We start from the raw sequence: 16,761 nt of genomic DNA, 5'->3' as shown, positions 1-16,761 counted from the left end.
AAGGTCAGGGTGGGGCTGAAGCCACGGTGGTCCCTTTGGCAGGGGCTGGACGTTGGATGAGGTACCAACGTCGGAACGTGTGCATGTGTGAGGTCCAAGGTTCGAGGCCAGCAGAGGAGGGGGCTGCATATCCAAGCGCTGGGTGGGAGGGCCGAGCCGGAGCAGCCAACCCGCCCCGGGTGTGCGGAAGGGGCCTCCAGAGCCACCGGGCTGTTTCCACAACCAGGCCCTATAGGTCCAGACTCCAGCTGTCTCCAAGGGTTGCGGGGACCCCCAGATGTGTCTGCAACCCGAAAAATAAAACTCGCCGGCTCCCAAATCCAAAGAGCCACCAACAGCGTGGTTAATGTCTGTTGAATTCCGTGTCTCTTAAATTTAATATGGGGTCAACATCACGACCTGTTGAAGCTGGTATCCGCAAACGCATCACTTCATTGTGTGCAAGAAGCACTCGTAAGGCAGGTGTTCCCACCTCGCAAGAATCCTTGGGTGTGTCGACGACGGCCGGGAATCACAGCAGCTGCTGGGGAACGATCACGGTGTATCACTCACGGCCAAGCAAGTTCAAAGGCAGCATGATCGAAATCCTTTCCGAACGTTTTTCACGGCGGAAAGGTACAGTGAACGCGGGCTGTGGATGTGATGTCTGATCAGACCCAGGCAGGGGCCACTGGAATGCAGGGGGTTGGAGCAAGGTCCATGGAGATGGGTGGTGGGACCTGGAAGAGCCAGGAAGGACTCCCCGCAGAAAGACTGGGTGGTGCATTGTTTATTGTCCCTGAAAGTCCTTCCCAGAGCAGCAGAAGCCAGGAGATCTGCCTTCTCTCCAAGGCAGGGAAGGGCCTGAGAGCGGCTTGGCTAAATCACTCCTGGTGTAATCGCATTTCCGTGGCAGGGCCTGGTGAAGGCAGGAACTGGAGCACTATATTAGAAAGAGGATCCTCCAGGGAACGGTGATGGCAGTGGATGTCCTAGAAATTTCCGGGCTTTGCCAATCAGGAAGGATGAGGCTAAGCAGAGAGCTGTCAGCAGTTCCATGGGGGGTGTTGAGGTGGGGACCCAACAGGTGTCCCAGCTCAGCGGAGATGCCAGCTCGGGCTCTTTGGCCACCGGGTGTGGGCAGCCAGCTCAGCTCACCGTGGCAAAGCTGGCTGCAGGGCAGCACAGAGGGCAACACAGAGGGCTGTTCTACGGGCGGGCAGGCTGCGGGAGAACAGGAGAGTTTCCCCGTCATCTGTCACTCCCAAGTGGGAGGGGGAGCCTCTCAGCCCATGACCACACACAGCTGCTGCCAGCATCCTGCTTCCTGGTCGGAGAGTTGCAGTGTGTGATGCTGCTCTCTTGCCCTTCCTGCAGAATTCACAGGGGAAATGATGCCTAACGCCCAGTGCCATCCTGGCGCCTGAGTGACAGCCCCGGCCAGCCTGCTCTTGGGAGGCCACTGCCGTCTCCAGGGCAGGAGGTGATGACTTTGGACAATTCACGCACGGAGGGCACTCCTCCTGGCTCCCGGGAGCCACTGTCGCCCACGGGTAGGGGGCTGTGTCGCTTCACGTGGCGTTGGGAGGGCAGTGGTTCTGTCCCCATGCAGCCCGCACAGGCGCGCCCACAGACGTGCGCTGGCGGAAGCCATATCTCAAATCGGCAATTACGAAAACGCCCTGCCCAGCGCTTATTACGACCATTTTCCTCCTCATTGCTAACATGATAAGCAAGGCAAGTTTTTTCCTAATAGAAACAATAATGTACAAAGAACTTGATCCAAATTAAATTGTCTCATTACTTTGTAATAAATCACCCACAAGCGTTTCCTAAGCACCACCAGGCATGTTACCTGCCAGGAACGGCTGGCGGAGGAGACAGATACGGCTTAACTGCGCTCATGATCATGATGGGATGTGATCGGCACTCCCTGCTAAGACGAACGGAAACGTAGTCTGGGAGGGAGAATGCCTGCCTTGGAAGTTGAGCACCCCAGTGGAACCCCAGCTTCCCCAAAACAGCACTACACCCCTGGCCAAGTTCCTCAACCTCTTTGAGCTCCAATATCCTCACCTGCTGACTACGGACATCAACCGCAGCCTCGAGACACCACAGTGGGGCGGGAAACTCCTTGTTTAAAAGGCCTCTGGCATAGGATTCAGCACGCGGCAGGGGCTGGAAGGCTATTAGCACATGAGAACGCACCTTAGTGTTGCAGAACTTGCTTCATTCTGGAGACCTTATGCATAAACAGGTATTTTCACCTGTCCCCAGGTAAAACACTCTTCTACTGAGATCAGCAGAGGCCTGCCCTCGGGTATCCTTCCTTATGGACAGCAAGACACACCTGTCTGTTAGCAAACAAGGAGAAAGTCCCACAGTGTGTGTCTCACAGGTGGGCGGGTCCCTGCACACAGAGCTATGGGCAGACGGGATGAGGGCAGGGGGCCTCCGAGTGAGGGATGCCAGGATGCCTCCCTTTGCTTCCAAAGCTGGCAGGGACTCTGCGGTGCCAGGCAGAACACCCAAGTGCTGGCCTGAACCTGAGGAGGTATCCAGAAGTGAGCTCTTTCCTTCCCCCACAGCCAACCTGTCTGAAAGTACCATGAGTTCCTCTATTCTGAGCCCACTGAGGAGTCTCCTCTGAATTCACTATGCAAAACCCTTAAATCGCATGGTATCTCCCCCACTTAATATACCCCAACAGATCCCCATCATTTTTTTTTCCCAGACGGAGTCTTGTTCTGTCACCCAGGCAGGAGTGTAGTGACACGATCTCGGCTCTCTGCAACCTCCGTCTCCCAGGTTCAAGCGATTCTCCTGCCTCAGCCTCCTGAGTAGCTGGGATTGCAGGCGCCCGCCACCACACCTGGCTAATTTTTGTAGAGACAGGGTCTTACTATGTTGGCCAAGATGGTCTCAAACTCCTGACCTCAGGTGATCCCCCCGCCTCAGCCTCCCAAAGTGCTGGGATTACAGGCATGAGCCACTGCACCCAGCCTCCCCATCATAATCGAAGATAAAATCCAAATTCTCCACCATGGCTAAGACCTTTTGTGATCTGATTCATGCCCCTTCTCCTCCTGACTCCTCCCATTCCAGCCGTGCTGCCATCCTCTTCTCCTCCAGCAGGTCACGCTCATCTCCAGCACAGTGCCTTTGCGCTGCCTGTGCAATTCCCAGGATGCTGCTCCAGGTCTCCCTGAGCTGGGCTGCTGTCCCTGCAGGTCCCCCGGGTCGCCTCCAGAGAGACGCCTTGCCACCTGGTGGGGGCTGTCCTTCTGTGTCCCCAGCTCTCCAGTCTTTCTCTCTGCTTTGCTTTCTTCTGGCCAGTTACTATGTTTGAAATTGTGATTTGCTTGTTCACTCATTGGCTGTCTGACTCCCCCAGAAGCACGTGAGTGCCCCTGAAGGCAGGACGGTTCTGCCCACCACCTCTGCAGCCTTGGACAGCGCTGGCCCCCGGAGTTACTTTTGGAAGGAAGGAAAAGCGCTGTTCTAGGTGGAGAAGGCCCACTTTCTAGTCCTGGCTCTGGCAAGAACTGGCAGCGGGACCCTGGACAGGACCCTCAACCACCCTGAGCCTGGGTTTTCCTGTCTGCAAAATGAAAGACCAGAATATCTGGGCAGAAGCTTCACCAGTGCTCCTGACACAGTGAAGGAAGCCTGAGCTGGAACCTCCTGTGTGGTCTTTGATGCAGGCTGGGTGTCCCCCTGTCCTGAAGTTCCCTAACAAAGCGGTTTTCTGGGATATGGGGCTGTCAGTTTTAAAACCAAGATGGCCCTGGACAAATGGGGTGAGTTGGTCGCCCTCCCGGACCACCCCCTGTGCCTGGAGGACAGTACCCGTGGCTCTATTCAAACCATTCTCCCGCATTCCTCCAATTCGGCAGCCCTCGAGACCCTGCAGGCTGGTGGGAGCACCGCCACGGAAGGTCCAGGCAGCCTGCAGTGACAGCTTTGCCCAGGGCACATGTCTCCACCAGCAGCAGGGCCAACTCACACTCAAGCTTCAGCCTTTGACTCTGAACTGAATGTTCTTTAAAATAAAAATCAGGGGAACAGTACAACTACCTGGCATTTTGCTGTGAGTGCAGGAAGGGACTGTTTATGGCTTTTCTTCATTCGTTAATTAAAATGACAGGCCAAGCCTGCCTCATCTGTCTGTCTCAAAGCTCGCCCACAAAGACCGTGCCAGCGGGCCATGGGACAGGCCACTGGGGTCTCCCTGTGAGGCAAGTTCCCAAGTCCCTGTGGTGGGGATGGGGGGGGAATGGCCCCACAGCTACAAAACCAGAAGCGTCCTCCTCTCCTGGGAACCAGACTCAATGTGACACTCACCTGATGTCCTGGGCTTTGCAGGGAAGGCTGATTCCAGGGCTGGGGGCCCACCTGCAGCCCGTGGTCCCCCCACCAGGTTCACCTGCCCAACCTAGATGGCACAGAGCTGTTGGGCAGGAGGCCATGAGAAACCCAGGCCAGACCCATGCCGGAGGAGAAGGCCACTGCTGCCGTCCACCCCTGGCCACCAATCTCCCTCTACTCATTGGGGCCACTGAAAAGTTTGCTTCTCTTCCAAGTGCTGACACTTCATTAAGAGGCTGGTGTCACCAGAGGACAGTTGTAAAAATAGTTAAAAGTATGAGGCTCATATAATTTGGCTATTTGTCCCGTCCAAATCCCACGGTGAAATCTGATCCCAATGTTGTTGGCCGGGCCTGGTGGGAGCTGTTTGAGTCATGGGGGCAGATTCCTCATGAATGGCTTGGTTCCATTCTCCCAGGGCTGAGTTCTTACTCTTAGTTCCCACAAGATCTGGTTGTTAAAAAGAAGTCTGATACTTTCCTCTTCTCTCTCTTTCCTCCTCTCTTGCCATGTGATGCCAGCTCTTGTTGGCCTTCCGCCATGAGTGGAAGCTTCCTCAGGCCCTCACCAAAAGCAGATGCTGGCACCGTGCTTCCTGGGCACCTGCAGAACTGCGAGCCAAAGAAACCTCTTTTCTTTATCAATTACCCAGGCTTAGGCATCCATTACTGCAATGCAGCCGGATTGAGATAGAGGGCTGACACATTGTAAAGGAAAGCACTTTAATGATGTCTTTTTGTTTTTTTTTGTTTGAGACAGAGTTTTGCTCTTGTTACCCAAGCTGGAATGCCCAGCTTGGCATGATCTCGGCTCACTGCAGCCTCCATCTCCCAGGTTCAAGTGATTCTCCCACCTCAGCCTCCCGAGTAGCTGGAATTATGGGAGCCCGCCACCAGGCCTGGCTAATTTTTGTATTTTTAGTAGAGATGGGTTTTTTCCATGTTGGCCAGGCTGGTCTCGAACTCGGGACCTTGGGTAATCTGCCTGTCTTGGCCTCCCAAAGTGTTGGGATTACAGGCATAAGTCACAATGTCCAGCCAATGATGTTCTTTGGAAGGGGCTCTGCAAATGTTCTAGACCAGGCAACGGCCCAGAGAGTGAACATTCCAGGTTTTGAGGGCAGATGGGTGGTCCCTGTCCAACTACTCACTCTGCTAGTTGTGGCTCAGAGGCAGCCATGACAATATGTAAATGATGGGTGGGGCTGTGTTCCAATAAAACTTTATTTACAAAAACAGGCAAGGGACTAGATTTGGCCTGTGGGCTGCAGTTTCTAAAGATAGGCTCTACATATTCTAACGACATTTAAATCCACACAAATAATACATGTACGTGGCATATAACTACGTATAATAAAAGCTAAGAAAAGTCTCAATCTTGCTGCAGAAGCCTTGCTGACATTACCGTGTACAGGTGTGCCTGACTTGATCTAACACCTGAGCTCTGGAAAAGAGGCGAGGAGAACGTGTTTTAGAAATGAGATCATCTGTAAGACGCCCGAGAGAGGTTCAGAAGGATCACATGGGGAGTCCTTTCTGGGAAACAAAGAAACACCTCTTTACTTTGTCTAGGTTTTTATGCTCTGGTTGGCTCCAGGTGGGGACAGACCTGAATTCTGGCTTAATGAGTAATAATTCATAATTAGAGTAATTAGTGTAATTATTACGCTACGGCCTTTGAGCACCTTCCACGCGCCAGGCGTTGTTCTAAGTGTTCTGTGGGTTTAACTAATTGAATCTGCATAATGACCATATGAGGCAGGAACTGTTATGACTCTCACTTTATGGATGAGCACATAAAGCACAGAGAGGTTGAGTGATTTTCACAAGGACACACAGCTGGAGGCAAAGCCAGGCTGTCTGAACCACTGTGGGTTATTGAACAATAGTGATACTGAAACACTGTTGATTCCTGGCCAGGTGGGGGCCAGTTCCCTGACAGCTCACAGCCCTCCCAACCCGGACAGTGACAGAGAGAAAGGAAAGGAACCCCCCGGGGGAGGCACTGGTTTTAGCAGCATGTTCTGGAGAAGGAATTGGTGATTTACTGTCCTGCCAGTATCTGAGCTGCCGGAAGAGCACCCTGGGATGCTCTGAGAAGATTTTGCCAATAGATCCTGCTCTGTATCAAAAAATTTGAAATTGGAAATGGTGGACAAAATGCTGGGCTGGGTAAGGCCAGGGAGGAAGGACACAGTGGGGTGAGCAAGGCCAAAGGCAAAGCAAGGCCCCACAACTAAAAATGGGTGCAGGAACATCTGGATAAACGTTTACAGTTCACACCCCATGCTGGTTATGCCTGTGTTTTATGATTCCCATCTCAATGAACTGGCCATGGGTCAGAAGAGAAGGCGTCTCCTGGGCACAGCAGGGCTGTGTGCTGGTCTCTGGTTCACACTTTTACTCCCACCTGCAACACTCTATACCTGCTATCTCTATTGGCTGAACTCCTATTCATACTTTAAAGCCCACTGCAACAGCCACCGCTTCCGAGAGGCCCTTAATACTGTCCCTCACGTGAATCTGTGCGCTTAGACGGAGGGGACCGAGTCTTCTTTTTCTCCCACACCCAGCTCCTGGCGCAGACTCTGGCACTCTTCCCAGCTTGCTGCCCGCTGCAGCGGCTGGAAAAGCCAGACACTTGGTATTACAGCCTCCCCTGCGGTCATGGATGGTTATGACCCTATGGAAAAGTTTTGGCCAAGGAGACCCGAGGCCAGGTCCACTGGGACCTCTGGGAAAGGCCAGACTATTTGGAAAGGGAGTAGGGGTTGGAGAAGTGCTCCCTGGAACCCCCTCCTTTTCGTTCCTGAGTAGGACGTGCTAGGGAAACATCATACTTGGAGCTATGGCCACCGTCTTGCCACCATGAAGGAGAGGCCAAGAGGCCTTCAGAGATGTCACTGCCCATGCAATGGATGATAGCCGTGCCCTCCTTTGGACTCGCCATTGTGGTCTCAGCCACTGTGAGTGAGGTTTTTTATTACTTGCAGCCAAATGCTTTCTAATGAACATAAGGTGAATATTTGGAACTTGGAGTGAGGGGGCAGGGTGGTTATAAATGACAAGATATGGGCAAAACACTAGGATGGCTTTCTGACAAATTAAGAGGTCTCCGAGTTATATTCTGGGTTGGGAAACACTGACCCAGCCCTCATTCCTTCAAGGACTGTAGTCATTGGCAAGGAGGATTCATGAGCCCCGGTGACACAGATGGGGGCCCTGCTCTGTATTCAATTGTCCAAAGAAGATCTAGTCACAACCCCTCACCTCAAACAAACTCTTGGTTCAGAAAGCAGAGAACTAAGGAAAAGTGGTTTCCTTGGATTCAACTGCTCTGAATTTCCCACTCACCACAATACTGACTTCCTGAGCACTCTGGCTAATCCCAAGTATACAGGCAATTACTTGTACATCACAGCATTGGGGACAACACACACCAAGGCTGGGAAATCTCTAAAAAGCCAAGTAAAGTAAAGAGATACAGATTTTAGGTGCAGAGGGGAATGGAGCCACGGAGTGGATCAGAAGACACAGCCGAGGCCCACGGTCCGGTCTGGACCTGATGAGTGGATGTCTGAGGCCGTACACTGCCTCTGCTAACAGATCCCTCTGCTAGACCCGAGGACCAGCCTGTCCACAGACGGGGCTTCCAGACACCCCAGACGAGCCACACAATTGCAAAGTCTTTGTCATTCAATGCATCCAGCTGAGCGGCCAACATCCTCCTCTTGGATTCAGCACGTGGTGTGCCGAGTCTTCTCTATCCTTTAAGCGTTCCTAGAACCCAGGCCACCACCCACAATTCTGAAAGTTGGCCTGGCTCACATGAAGCCCTGCCTTCCCTCTCACCTTCCATGACACCGCTGATGCCCTGTCTTTGTGACTGGACCCTTGGCCACGGCATGGGGGCTGAAGCGTCTCCCAACAAGGTAAAGGTAAGGCTGGTTGCCCCTGGACAACCTTGCTCATTGCACCCACCCAAGGAAGTCCACCATTTATGTGACCACGTCTACTGCTGAGATGACCTCCAAGAAGCGTGCAGGCAGGGAACCCTCAGAACACCAGGTCCAACACAGCATGACCCACCAGAAACCCCATTCAGGGCTCTGGAAGCCAGGCTTCCCCTGAGCCTGAGACGCCCACTCCCCCTCACGCTGCTTTGCACTCGACCACCAAAGCCAGGGTCCTTGCATACTCATTTCCCAGATGTGTGCAAACTTTTCGCTGAGGAAGACATGTCTTAAGAACGAGCTGCTTGTCCCAGTTGTGGGACAAAAAGACTCACTCCTTCTTTTTGCAGAAGGTTCCAGTCCTCTGTTCCCTTCCACCATCTCCACAGGAGTCCTCACTGCCATTTCCCACTGTGTCCAGTTAATTTAGTATGTTGGGGGGCCCTCCAAAGCCCGAGTAGCTGGGACTACAGGTGTGAGCCACCACACCCAGCTAATTTTTGTATTTTTAGTAGAGATGGGGTTTCACCATGTTGGCCAGGTTGGTCTCGAATTCCTGACCTCGTGATCTGCCTGCTTCGGTCTCCCTGAAGTGCTGGGATTACAGGTGTGAGCCACTGCGCCTGGCCCAGAACAGGTATTTTTCTAACTGCAAACTGTTTTGTCCATGCCCCTATCCCCAAGTCCAGGCGGCACAGGTATTCATTTGCCTTGATGTATGTCCTCCATATACCCCCTGGTTACCTCCAAGCTCCAACACACTCACTCTCCTTAACCAGAGGCTCTCAGAATGCTCGCTAGGACAACCTTCCTCCCTCGCCCTCACATGACGGCGAAGAAGAAGATGCCAGGCCCGTAACGGGTGACAGCACGGGCTCATCCGTGCAAATGCAGGTAGTAAAACACACCTGACGGCAACGCTGGGCCCTGGCAGGCCGGTGCTCACAACACACCAAGCCCCGTGGGGAGCCCCTGCACTCATTCTCTCTCTCACACAACACACTGTGGAGGGAGGCACCGTTTTCTTTCCCATTTTACAAACAAGGACGCTGCGGCTCAGAGAGGTTCAGTGAGGAGCTCAAGGTCACACAGCTGGCAAGTGGCGGACCTGGGCATCCAAACCCGAGGCCAACTGCAGAGCCTGTTCCCACCACCAGCAGTCAGCCAGCCCCCTTTGGAGGAGCAGGGCAGGCCTATCTCCGGCCCATTAGGGAGGTGGGAGATCTCCCTGCACCCTCGGCCCCCTCTTTTGGGGTGTGCACCTGCCTGGGGCAGTCCTTCTGTGCCTGGCAGCAGTGGAGGCTTCCAGCTACCAGCTGTCTCCCCATGACCAGTACAAAGGGCTGTGTCCCATCCCCCTGTGGTGGGGACAAGTGGGTCAGGGCTGGGCCCTGGTCCTGCCGAGGAACAGAAGGGCACCTCCACTGAACGGGAGGCTTGGGAGGCCTGGTGCCATCTGTCACGCTGACTACACTCCCCAGGGACTGGAACAGTGTCTGGCACATGTGGGGGTGTCATGAGGATGTCTGTGGCCTGAGCGACAAAGGCCACCGCTGCCTGCTGCCACACTCCAGCCAGACCCTCTGGCCCACGGAGTGACAACTAGACCAGGTGCCCCTCCCTCGGGACCCTGGACGTCCACCTGCCAACAGTTGTATGATCCGTTCCCAAATCCACAGAGCCCAGGGTGACTGTGGCCTTTGGGGTTGCACAGCCCCTTCCGAGACCCCTGTGATCACTGTGATTGGAAATGACTTTGGGTCCCACGGAGGCCTATGGGTGGGACGGGGGTTGGGGCAGGGACGGAGGCAGGATGCAGTCCGCACAATCTGGGGGAGAGGCGGAGTTTCGTGTCCTTTTCTGCTGCACATCCTGGCCCTGGGAAAGGGAACAGAACTCCTGCAGCCTCGGTTTCTCCATCTGTAAAGTGGGGCCATCGCGTCCCGTCCCAGGGAGTTACACACTCACAGCTAAAGTCGGCCAAAATGCCTTCCATCAGAGTGGGTTCTCAACCTCTTCAGTGTACGCACTGAACGTTCACAAGCACTCTGAGTGTCCTGTGATGGCGATAACAGCATAACATAAACTTGGCAGCTAGGCACATTTAGCCTCTTACAGTTCTGGGGGCCAGAGGTCTCACTGGGCTAAGACTGAGGTGTCGCAGGATGGGCTCCTCCCCGAGGCTCCAGAGGAGGGGCTGCTTCCTGTGTTTCCTGGTTTCTAGCAGCCACCACGTTCCCAGACCCATGACCATTCCTCAGATCACTCCAGCCTCCGCTCCCATCATCCCAGCTCCCCACTCTCTGCCTCTGACCCCCTGCCCTCTGATGAGGACCCCTGTGATGGCACAGGACCCACCTGCATTCCCAGGACCATCTCCTAATCCACCGCCAGCTGATTAGCTGACAAATGCCCCTCTGAAGTTTCATTCCCCTTGGCCGGGTGGAGTCCCACACTCGCAGGCCCCAGGGGTCAGGACATGGACATCTCTGGGCTCCACGGTTCAGCTGGCCATGCCACCCCAGTCTCTCTCTCTTCCCCTGGTGAGGCTCGAGGTGGATGAGGCTTTAATATGGAGTGGGGGTGTTTTCAACCATCTTTCACAGATTGAGGGGTGACTCATCCAACCCCAGGCACTGTCCTCCTTGTGGGGACTCTCAACAGGATGCAGGCGCACCTTGGATTAAGTACCAGCAAGCAAACAGGCAGGTCCTGCGGCCGAGATACTCCCACACTCTTCCCAGAAAATCACACTCTCCCTGGGCGTGGACCATCCCATCGATGCTCAGACCACAGGCCAGTACCCGCTTAAAAGGCAACCGGCTCTGGGGTGCTGGTGGCCCAGCTGACAGGTACCCTGACTTGCAGGAGGCCTCAGAGGACACTGGCTGCTCAGGGACACCTCGGCATCGGTGCCTGGGGCCAACGGCGCCTGCTGGGAGGGTCCTGCCTCTTGAAGCGCGCAGCGGCACCGGCTCTGCCAAGTCCCCCGTTCTCTCTCTGCTGCTCAGCGTGGGGTCCCTTTTCTCTTGGCAAAGTCTGACAGCGGAACCCCCCCACCCCCCCGAATAAACAACTGCTGCACGGAGATGTTTCTCTGCGGTTCAGGATTCGCGTCGGAGGAGAATTCAGAAGTCCAAGCCCGTCATCCGATACTGCCAAATTTCCACCAGCCTCAGCAGGGACCTTATCTGGCAAGGTTAAAGAGCCTATCAGATTCCCAGCCCAGACGCTAATTAGATAAAGAGGAAACCTGGGCCCCCTGGGGTATCTCCTTATCTGGCAAGGTTAAAGAGCCTATCAGATTCCCAACCCAGAAACTAATTAGATAAAGAGGAAACCTGGGCCCTCTGGGGTATCTCCTCAAAGGCCAAAAGGTGCACATCCACCACGTCCACCCCACCACGCCCGGAAATGGAACCCACCGGCGGTGCTGCCTCGGCCACCCTGGACTGTAACCATCCAGGCTCTCAGCCGGATCCCCTGCCGTACCTCCGCGGGGGAGAGGCCAGCTCATTCGCATGAAGGGAGGCTGAACGGACGCTGGGGCACACGGAGCTCCCCAGATCACTCACAGCAACCTTCCCTGCCCATGCCTTTCGGTTTGGGAGGTGACCCAAGCCCCGTACCTAATGGAGTGACTTGGGTGGGAGCAGGAGGCGGGGTATCCAGGTTCCACAGAGAAAACCCTTTTGGGATCAACCAGAGCTCTTGGTTTTAGCAACAGAAACCACCTCCAGAAACCCTGAACGCAGTGGGGTTCTGCACGGGCTTCAGGTCAAAGACACGGAGGGGCGGACATCACCGGGCTTTACAACAGCAGGCTCCGGGCATGCTCGGGGTGAAATCTAACGGAAACACATCTGGGGTGTGGCCTTCACCCAGGCGAGGGGCTGCAGCTTTCCCTTTCAGAGAAACAGGAGTCCGACAACCTGGGAAAGAGTGTAAGGCGGCTCAAACGTGCTGGAGGGTGCGTGGCGAGACGGCCTTTGATCCACAGGCCAGGTTCCAGGACTGATCCCACAGAGACGCACCCTCAAGGGCACCACAAGGCAGGACCAGGGCTGCTGCTGCTACTGCCGTTGTCTGAACTGGGAACATTTTGAGCCATCTCCAGGGGACATGCTGGGTCCACCCCAACCCCAGACGGTTACTAGGAAGGACACCGTCTACACAAATTCAGGGGCTTGGAAGTCCGACACCAACAGAGTGCAGAAACAAACAGCAGGATGGCGTGTGGAGGAGCCCGCTGTGCCCCACAGATACACGACAGGAGGATGCAGTGACATTGCAAAAGTCTGGCGGGCGGATCGCGGAAGGTCAGGAGTTTGAGACCTGCCTGGCCAACATGGTGAAACGCTGTCTCAAACTAACAAAAACAAACAAATAAATAAGGCTGGCGGGCACAGCCAGCCATGCAGAGTGGCCCCTTCTGGGAAGTGGGACCAGGAGGACGACATTTACTTTCTATATATTTCTGCATTCCTTGAATATCTTGAGATGGAAAAGTGGGCATTGCTGTTTTGTAAAACAGACAATGAAGATGGGAGGGAGAGAGGGAGGAAACGGGGGAGGCAGGTAGGGAGAAGTTTCCGGTTTGCCCAAGGCCACACAGAAGGAGGCCTGGTGCCCCTGTCCTCGTGGGTTGGGGAGCATCCTGGTTCCTTTGTTGAACTCACTCTCTCAGGACCCGAGAGCAGCCGCAGACGGAAGAAAATGAAAAGACAAAACGCAAATCCTAAGCACAGGAGGATGACGGGAGGATGGGGAAGGACGCTGCTCTTCACGGTGCCACTGAGGCACGGCTCAGGTCCGAGGCATGCGTCAGGGGTTACCCTGAAGGTGAGGAAACCGAGGCCAGGGGTTAGGTGACAAGTCTTAGGCAGACCAGCTGCAGTCGGCAAAGCTGGGAAGCAAAGGTGTGACCGCTGAGCTGCATCCCCTGGAAGGCGCCGTCTCCCTGATGGCCACAGTTCCCTGCTGGTCTCCCCACCAGGCTCACTGCTGGCTCAGGATTTGACAATTACCGCTCCCTCCTTTTTTATTGAAATTTTTAAATTTTATTTTTAGAGATGGGATCTTGCTTTGTTGCCCTGGCTGGTCTGAAACTCCTGTGCTCAAGCAATCCTCCCACCTTGACCTCCTGAAGTGCTGGGATTCCACCGTGCCTGGCCACCTCCTCCTTTCTTTTCCTTAGTTCTAACCTTCTTCCTGTCTCCGGCCAGCTCTCACCTCAGCGAGCTCCACTCTGGTGTTTCTGTGTAACTCAGCAAACTGCCCTCTTACCCACCCAATCCGTGCTGCCTTTAACACTTTCCTTTCACCCCTGGAACTTGCCGCCTTCTACTCATGGTGCATCTCTGTGTGTTAATTCACTGATATGCTGATACATGCTCTCGGAGTTTCCCGTGGACACCGCAACAAATTGCCACAAACCGGGTGGTTTAAACAGTGGAAACGGGTTCTCTCACAGTGCTGGAGGCCAGAAATGCAGTATCAGCATGACCCGCTGTGATGAAATCAGGGCATCGGCAGGGCCACGCTCCCTCAGGAGGCCCCAGGGGAGGACCCCTCCTTGCTTCTCGCAGCTTCTGGTGGTTGCGAGCATTCCTTGTCTTGGGGTCCCTCTCTCTAATTGCTACCTCTGTGGTCATGTGGCTTTCTCTTCTTCTATCTTCATGATCTCCTCTTTTTTTTCTTTCCAGACAGAGTCTTGCTCTGTTGCCCAGGCTGGAGTGCGGTGGTGTGATCTTGGCTCACTGCAACCTCCGCCTCTCAGGTTCAAGCAATTCTCGTGCCTCCACCTCCTGAATAGCTGGGATTACAGGTATGCACCACCACGCCTGGTTAATGTTCGTATTTTTAGTAGAGACAGGGTTTCACCATGTTGGCCAGGCTGGTCTCGAACTTCTGGCCTCAAGTGATCCACCTGCCTCCACCTCCCAAAGTGCTAGGATGACAGGCGTGAGCCACTGCGCCTGGCCCTGGATGCATACTTTTGAATAAATGAATGAAAAGAGAGAAACCTGGGTCCCTGTCCCTGCTACTCACTCTTCATATCCATGGTCCCTCTCCCAGGGTCCTCACTGTCCCCGTCCTCCTACCCAATCACCACCCTTGAAACGTGAAAAGTGGCTCCCAGAGCCTGAAACCATGAACGTTTAGAGGCACACTCCTGGCTGGGCACGGCTCATGCATCCCAGCAGTATGGGAGGCAGAGGTGGGAGGACTGCTTGAGGCCAGGAGTTCAAGACCAGCTTAGACAACGTAGAGAGACCCCACCTCTACACACACACACAAAATTAGCCAGGCGTGGTGGTGCACACCTGTACTGTGGCCCCAGATACTTGGTAGGCTGAGGTGGGAGGATCACTTGAGCCCAGGAATTCAAGGCTGCAACGACCTGTGATTGCACCACTGCACTCCAGCCTGGGCAACAAAGTGAAACCCTGTCTCTTAACCCCTACGCCCACCGCAAAGGCATACTCTCCGGTTTCCTAGGAGAATCCAGTTTGATATCTCACACTCCCCTCACCCAGGAAGCACAGGCTGTGGAAAGAGTGTCTTGGCCCCTGTCCGTCACTCAGCAGGACTCAGTGAGTGCCTGAGTCACACCCAGCAAGAGGGACAGTGCCCCTGGCCCTGCCCATCCAGTAAGTGTTGCTGGTCCCAGCCCTGCCCTGTCTGCAGCCCTTCCGATAGGTCACATGCCTCTCTCTGCCTCAGTGTACCCCTCAGGAAGAAGGGACTCCAGAGATCCCTCTTGGCTCAAATGCAAAGGTGAGGATAATTTGGGGAAAGAGGCAGGGCAATTACTTTGTGCATTTTGGCAGTGGGAACGCTGAGCCACAGAAGGGTGAGGCAAAGGACCTTGGTCAATGCCTGACTCCAACACCACCTTAGTCCCTGCCTCGGGTCCCCGAACTCAGTCCAAGTCATTCCCCCAGGTGGTGTGGCCAGAGGACTCCAGTTCCTTAATCCCTGCCCTCCCATCTGACAGTCCCGGAAGCTTGGGGAAGAAACCCCCAAAAACAAAAAACTGGCAAATGAAACCCAGGAAAGAAAAAAGCTCCCAACCTCCAGTCTGGGCCCCTCTCCTCCAGTCTGCTTTTGAACTCACTTTTTCCACCCTCCTGTCCTCCTGCCGCCCAGAAAACAGCTGCTCTCTTCCTGGTTCCTCCCCTTCGCTCCTCTCAGAGGCCTCAGAGCTCCACGAGGCCAACTCCAGGCCAGGGGACCCGAGACACATGGTGCCAGCTGCTATACCAGGCATTAGGGCACTGAGCCAGCCTCCACCTTGGCCTTCGGGTCAGTGGAGTCAGGTTTTAATCAGCACATGCCCTTTAATCAGAGCTAAGCCCTGCTTGTTGGTTGGCAGGGCCTGGGAGTGCAGCCTCTAGACCTGATCCATCGGACCAAGCTCCCTGACAGGGAAAGAGAGGGAAGCAGGTTCTAAGCTGGACCCTCCCGAAGACTTGGATGGGCTGCATCTCTTCATAATCCTAAGCGTGCGGACAGGTGCCTGGTGCTTCATTCTGTCCTGGAGGGAACGGGGCAGCAGAGCCCTAGGGAGGACAGAGGGCAGTCTCAGATCCTTAGACTGCCCTGAGCACTTTCATGGCACACTCCTTGGCACTGGGGACACAAGTCTCCTTCTCACTGGGGCCATGCTGTCCCTTCCTTTCCGTGAAGTGAATACTTATTGAGTGCTGACAATGTGCCAAGTACTGCCTATAGAGAGGTGTGAGCACACTGCCCAACCTTGGTCCCTTCCCTTACCCCAAGTCACAGATTCAGCCACCCACCCACCCATCCATCCATCCATCCATCCACGCATCCATGTGTCCACCCACGCACTCATCCATCCATCCATCCACCTATCCATCCATCCCCCACCCACCCATCCAGCTCCCCTTCCTTCCTTCCTTCCTTCCTTCCTTTCCTTCCTTCCTTCTTCCCTTCCTCCCTTCTATCCATCACCCATCTACCCATCCATCCATCCACTCATCCACACACCCATCCAGCTCCTTCTTTTCCTTTTCCTTCCTTCCTTCCTTTCCTTCCTTTCATCCATCCATCCATCCATCCATCCATCCATCCATCCATCCATCCATGCATCCATCCCCATACTCATCCAGCTCCCCATCTATCCATCCATCCATCCTTCCTTCCATCTATCCATCATCCATCTACCCATCCATCCACTCATCTATCCATTCATACACCCATCCAGCCCCCCATCTATTCATCAATCCATCTATCCACCCATCCACACACCCATCCAGCTCCCCATCTATGCTTCCTTCCTTCCATCCATCCATTATCTTTCTATCCATCCATCTTCTCACCTCTCCCTCCACTCATCTCCCCAATCTCGGAGAGCCAGACATTTGTCAGACCCTGTGCCAGATGCCAGGGAGAGGGAGAAGGAGACAAGTCAGTCAGTTCTGGTCCTATCCTGG

At 54.6% G+C, this 16,761-nt stretch overlaps 1 protein-coding gene across 8 annotated transcripts in view; it reads right to left on the bottom strand.

Moving 5' to 3' along the window:
- LOC105469739 (SH3 and multiple ankyrin repeat domains 2) overlaps window positions 1-16,761 on the bottom strand; it is a 666,868-nt gene that overhangs the window by 206,863 nt on the left and 443,244 nt on the right. The gene's annotated exons all lie outside the window — the stretch shown is intronic.

This window comes from Macaca nemestrina, chromosome 12 (assembly GCF_043159975.1).
Source record: "Macaca nemestrina isolate mMacNem1 chromosome 12, mMacNem.hap1, whole genome shotgun sequence".
NCBI lineage: Eukaryota > Metazoa > Chordata > Mammalia > Primates > Cercopithecidae > Macaca > Macaca nemestrina.
Note: the sequence above shows the minus strand (reverse complement) of the source record. Positions and strands in the feature narration are given on the sequence as shown.